Here is a 7,076-nt window from a genome sequence, read left to right as displayed (position 1 = left end):
GAAATCAAAAGAAGCAGGAAAAAAAAGCAACACTAGCAGCCACCAAATGGTACTCAGAGAACCAGCTAGTGAGGGTTGGTGTTTCTGGACCAGAGACTGTGTCCGTGGGAAGCAGAGGGGGCCGAGTGTGGGTGAAGAAGGGTAGAGAGTGGGAAAGCATATATCACAAATTACCGGAGCTCTGTAGCCCCTCAGGATGAAGCAAAGATGGCACACGGAACGAGGTACTCGAGCGAAAGGAGGGGGAGGTGGGGAGAGGCAAGTAAGAAATAAAAAGAAGCGGGAAAAAAAGCAACACCAGCAGCCAACAAATGGCACTCAGAGAGCCACCCATTCGGGTGTGTGGAATCCAAGCAGCCGCTGTTTGCCGTTCAAGAGACTGTGGCCGCAGGAAGCAGAGTCAGGGTGAAGAAGGGTGGGGGGTGGGAAAGCCTATATCGCAAATTACCAGTTGTTTTGTCTCCTGCTGGAAGCTCCGTGAGGCTGCTTTCTCGTACCCTCTGTTTGCTGGAGTCCGACAGGAGTCCAAGATGGCGGATCCACGCTGCGTTAGCCAGTAGGGGACCTCTGCATGAATCTCTCCTCACTCTCCATTCTCTGTCAGTTTTCTCACCATTTGGTGCTTGGCTGAGTTCTTTACCTCTTCATTTGATGTTTTAGGGTTTCAGGGTTGTTGTATTCTCTGTTCGGCTTAGTTTTTCAAATCTTTGCCGTGGAGGGACGGTGTGGTGCTTCTGCCTAAAGTGCCATTTTGCCAGAGCTCTGATTAATTTTGATTAAATATCAATGTTAGAAATTTTGTTCTATCTTATTGCTAGCAAATCTTTCATTTATGATATAGTCACATTTAACATTAACAAAGTGGACATACACATACACACAAACACACACACACACTCAAAGAAAAGTCTGCAGATATTCAATTAGCTAAAAAGCAACAAAAATGCTTGACAAGGTCAATGGTTTTATAAGTGTCCATTCTATATTACAAAGCTGAGTTAAAACAGAAACCAAAATTTTGTCAGCCCATTATCAGTTCTTTAAGATGAGATGAAATATTTATTTCCTAAACTTAACATAGTCAAATCTATAAAAGGATTCACAACCAAGAATGTACAGACTCTGAGAAGATTCAGGAATCTACCTGAGAAGGAAAGAGGAGGCTAGAAAGATATTTATCAAAAGAAGTGGGTGCTAAACCATATAGCCATTTAGATGGATTTTGATATTTATCTTTCGCTAGCTGGCACATAAACACAAATCATAAATAGTGCGTGGTCTTGACAATTACCTTCAGATACTTTTCCATACACTCTAACTCTGCCTTACAAGTTCCTACCCCCCAATTTTAGAATGATTATCTTCATATTTAGATGCAACACTGCAGACGAAAAATTCTGGTAATCTGCTTCCATAAAGATTACAGGAAGAAACTTTATGGAGCAGTTCTACTCTGTAACACATGGGGGTTGCCATGAGTCAGAATCAACTCAACAGCGTTCGACAACAACAACCTTGATTTAGTACAGTTCTGGATTATCCCTCTGACTATTCTTTTGGGTTTCGCACATGGTTCTGGACTTTTGTTATTTTGATTTTGAGCTGTGTCCTGTTTCTGCTGTGTTGTTTTAGCCTTAAGGGCCTCCATCAGGTAAGGAGCCCCAAGATTCAGCAAAAGAAGCTAAGTTTCATAAGGTAGGTGTTTTTACAGTGAGCTCCCCCTGTGAGCATGGGGTGTGAAAGACTTTCATACAGTTTTTAACACTAAGTACAACTTAGCCAACATTTTTGAAGCATTTTATGAAGGTGAAATTGCATTGCTTTAAATGGTAAAGCACGTGAAACACAGTCCAAGTAGACTGAGCTCCTTAAGCTTTTCTTATCATTTATCGCAAGGCTGAATATACTGTAGGTATTCTGTGAATGCTAAATAAAAAAACAAAAGAATGATGAAAGTCAAATAATTCTTAAATTAATTCTTGCATTAATTGTCTTAATTCTTAAATTAATTCTTGCAAAGTATATAGGTAACTGTCTTAGTCATCTAGTGCTGCTATAACAAAAATACCACAAGTGGATAGCTTGAACAAATAGAAGTTTATTCCGTCACAGTCTAGGAGGCTAGAAGTCCAAATTCAGGGTACCAGCTATAGGGGAAAGCTTTCTCTCTGTGTCAGTTCTGGGGGAAGGTCCTTGTCATCAGTCTTCCTCAGTCGAGGAGCTTCTCAGCTCAGGGACCCCCTGGGTTCAAAGCATGCGCTATTCTCCTGGCTCTTCTTTCTTGGTGGTATAAGGTCCCCATGTCTCTCTGCTTGCTTCTCTCTTTTATATCTCAAAAAAGATTGTCTCAAAACACAATCTAATCTTGTAAATTGAGTCCTGCCTCATTAACATAACTGCCTCTAATCCTGCCTCATTAACATCATAGAAGTAGGATTTATAACACATAGGAAAATTATATTAAGGTGACAAAATGAAGAAAAATCACACAATACTGGGAATCATGGCCTAGCCAAATTGACACATATTTTTTGGGGACATAAGTCAATCCACGACAATAATATATGTTGATCAAAAGTCTAGTCAATTTTTATGCAACTTTAAAATATCCAACAATTTCCAACTAGTCACTAACTGCCTTCGAGTGAATTCCAATTCATGGCAACCCCATGTGTGTCAGAGTAGAACAGTTTTCAATGGCTGATAGGGTTTTCAGTGGCTGATTTTTCAGAAATGTCTTGCCAGGTCTTTTTTCCAAGGTGCTTCTTGGTGGACTTGAACCTCCCACCTTTTGTTTAGTAGCTGAGAGCAAAACTGTTTGCACCACCCAAGGACTCCAAAGTCTGATTAAACCCATTGCCGAAGATTCGATTCCAACATACAGCAACACTATAGGACTGAGTGGAACTGCCCCATAGGGTTTCCAAGGAGTGGATGGTAGATTCGAATTGCGGACCTTTCCATTAACAGTAGAGTTCTTAACCACTGAGCCACCAAGGCTCCAGAGTCTGATTATTTCCCCATTAATATTATGGAGCAAAGGAGACCTTGTGGCGAGCAAGGGTTGATCTGGTGGCTGCTAACCAAAAGGTAGGTGTTTTGTCCCACCAACTGCTATGTGGGAGAAAAATGTAACAGTTTGCTTCCACAAAGATTATAGTTTTGGAAACCCTATGCGGCAGTATTACCCTGTCCTATAGATCACTATGAGTCTGAATCGACTCCACAGCAACAGGTTTTGGTTATCATGGAGCAGCACAGGGAAATCATGTATTAAAATTATTTTTAAAATTTAAATCCAAGTTTCCAATATTCCAGATTTTTCCATGGCTATTTTAAAAGCAAAACTTTAGTTCATTTTTAATTTTACAAAAACGTATAAATTCACATTTTTGTCAGTATTTATAGTTTTACTACTTATAGCTTTTCATCCTTCTAATAAATCCCAAATACCAAAGATTTCCAGATCTATTTCAAATCAGTCCTTGATTTCATCATAAAGGTACCCCAGCTGGTTGACTTTCACTTACACTTTATGTAGGTTAATTATTATTATTTTTTCTATCTGACACCTCAGCAACAATAATGTTTAAAAAAATAAAAAAATATTAAAACCTTTTCGTCTATTTTTGACACCCTGGTACCTTTCTTATTTATCTCAGCATTTAATTAATTGTGTATGTTTAAGTAAACCCATTTGCTCCAAACTCTATCTTCTATTTTGCTTCCCAGTTTAACAATTGACTGGTACTAAAATGTTTAGATCAGCATTTTTTATGAAATTATAAAATGTCAGAGACTTGGTGGCAAGCTCTCTCAGACTTATTTAATCACCATGAGTGGAGAGGAAGACAGATTTTGATTAAGACTAGCTAAACCAATCAATAAAGACCTTGAAGTTGGATAAGCTACTACTGGTTATTCCCAATAATATTGATAGTCTATAAGTGAACCTTCAAATCATTATCACAAAGTGAACAGCAAATAACTTTACAAAATGTAGCTTTTTTTCTCCTGTTTTATTTCAAACTTATATTCCTGTACCAGTTCAATAAATACAAGTTCTGCTATGCTCAGTGTTGTCCCTGTTGTATTTTCCATATTTAACAATATTTTCTCCAACTCATCATTTAAATAATTTTATTTCCAAAGTTCCTTTAAAAGCACACATGAGGGAAATCACAGAAAGAGTAGCTAGCAGGGTACCTTTGCTGCCCACCATATCTGCAGATTCTAATTTTAATATAGTAGTTGAAGTTCAAAAGGCAGAGAGGGTCAAGGTGAAGGTGTACTACTTCAAAAATCCTCAAGATCCATTGTACATAAGACTTAAACAAACAAGAAATTACATTCATTGATTAAATGTAGATTGAATTAGGAGGAAAAAATGACAGGCACTGCTAAGGTTATGTCCTCCACGCATTGTTTAACTCAGCATGACTGATTCAGTCTTGCTGAGCCTCAAGGAAGGCCAAAGATGTCACTCATGGACCACACAATGCAGGATCCTTAGAAGAGCAAACTCAAAAAGTTGCACTTTATCTACTCACAGCCTGGAGCCACTGTTCTCATTCGGTGTTGTGTTAGCAGAACAATGAACTGCAGCAGGCACTGGGCTGCTTCGCATAATAATTATAGGTATCCCACAGGCAAAGCCGTTGTTGCTTTTAAGACTTGACAGAATGTGTCTTGTAGGCATGATCTAGCAGATGGGGACTTTTTCCTTTCATCTTTTCCCAAAAGCCACCTAGGAGAAATATATAAAGTGTCTTGATAAGGGATATATTTTCTCCTATAGGGGTAGGCTGATTACTATAAGCTGCTCTTCTTGTTCATTCACCTTAAAAAATAATTGCCACTCTGTGGTGGAAAAGTCAAGTATAGCCACAGAGGCAGGATAGACCTTTTGCTCTATCCTGCTAATTTGTGTCACCTACTGCACTGCCTTATGTATTGATGGTAGGAAAAAAAAAAAATGAAGCAGAAAATTAAGGCTGAAAGGATTTTTTGTCCTGCTGTCACTTTGTACAACATTTAGTTCAGTTGACATGACACTGTGCCTTTTGTTACATAAAACTGTCACATTGTCCCCTTCTGGTTAGCTGCAGTTGCTGGCCAAATCAATAATATCTGTCAAAGCTGTCAAATAATGAAAGGATCCTATGATATGTTGGCTGCAGTGAATGATATTTTTGACTATCTGTAAAAAAAATGGTATCAAATTAGGTTCAGATACATATTAGAAATGAAGAAATGAGATAAGCTTTGTAAATTATATCACAAACTTGAAAATGAAGACATCTATTATGCACATTACCCAAAACCCACTGCTGTCAAGGCAATTCCTATTCCTAGCGATCCCATAAGACAGACTAGAACTGCTTCATAGGTTTTCCAAGGCTGTAAATATTTACAGAAGCAGACTGCCACATCCTCCTCCCACAGAGCAGCTGGTGGGTTCAAACTGCTGCCCTTTCGGTTAACAGCTGAATACTTTAACCACTGCATCACCAGTGTTTCTTATTATGCACATTGGGTATATATTATTCCATATGTTACTTGCAATTTTAAGAAAAAATTAAAAAGAAAAATCAATTGCTGATAGACCACTTTTAAAGAATGAAAACTTTTAATGCCTAAGCAAAGAGATAACTAAAAAATCCGGAGGTTCTATTTATCTTTTTTCTTGAATGTAATGACAAATTTAGTTGCTTTATGGGAGACAGACGGATAATTCATTTCAGCTTTAGTTATCTATGGAGGAATTCCTAAGGTGGGGATAGACCATGAGAGGGAGTTGTCATTTACTGTTAGTGTTTTTCATCCAGGAAACTCAGATATTTCCCTCTCGCATTGTTTGAAAGCAGGAAACCAAGCTATAGCTGGAGCCAGTATTTTCCAATGAAAACCACTGGGAAAAATTCAAGAACCATATAGCTAAGGTAATTCTGGTGAACCATAGAAGCTTATATTTTAGTTAAACTAATCTCACTACACTTTGTTCTAAGAATGCCTTCTTTATGTCTTCATCGTTTTAGGCTATAACCAAGCAAACAGCACACATACAAATTTACGCTAACAGTTCCCTGAACCACTTAGCCGATGCTATTTTAAAAATTTGTTTTTTAACAACCAAGTTTAATATGCTCTCGGTGACTCCCTCCCCTAGCCACTCTACTCAACCCCCCAGATATTGTCACTTGTTGGAAGTATTCAGAATTCAATTCTTTCCTTTAAACTTGATATGACCTGGGATATCATGGGTTCCTAATATCTATATTACCTTGAATCCCCAGTTCTATAGCCTGTGGAAATCTGAAGACTTCCAGTCAGTCCATAACATCCAGTATCACTGAGCCTCCCTAGTGTGCTGCACTTCAGAGCTATCTCTGCTCAGCACCGAGTTGTCTCAAATGTAAAACTCAACACCTCTGAATTCTCTGAAAATATTTCTTACGTATAAGCATTAAGGTACAGACTAGACTTTATCAAATATATTTTGGGATCAAGATGATAAATGTATGTATTAAACTTTTTCCAAAGCCCTTTTATACATATTCTCTTTTGTATTAAATTAGCACTATAGATTCTTGCACATGAAGGTAATGTGAATGCATTCCAACAGATTATTACTTAGTCCCCAGGATGCCTGAACTGTTCCATTCTCTATAATTTTAATCAGAACAATTTAAAATTTAAAAAATAGACATGAAATAAAGTTAGCCACTATTCTTCATATATAAATTTCAGTAATTGTCTTAGAGAGAAAAAGTATTTAACTCTGTTAGTACCACACTAAATCCTATACCTAGTCTGTACAATTCTTCAAGCCTTCGTAAATGCTTACCAAAAAAAAAAAAAAGAAAAAGGCTTAGATACAATTACAAGTAACAAAATATGCAAAATAGATTTTTAAATAAGTTAACCTTTATAATATCCTTCTGCTTTAGAACAGAGAAAGCACAGTCACTTCTGTTGGTAAAATCGTAATATTTAATAAAACAGATAAATTAATTCTTTTTTTTATATATATATATTTTATTGTACTTCAGGTGAAGGCTTACAGAACAAATAGT

Source organism: Trichechus manatus, unplaced genomic scaffold (genome assembly GCF_000243295.1).
Source record: "Trichechus manatus latirostris isolate Lorelei unplaced genomic scaffold, TriManLat1.0 scaffold00074, whole genome shotgun sequence".
NCBI classification, from domain to species: Eukaryota; Metazoa; Chordata; class Mammalia; order Sirenia; family Trichechidae; genus Trichechus; species Trichechus manatus.
Note: the sequence above shows the minus strand (reverse complement) of the source record.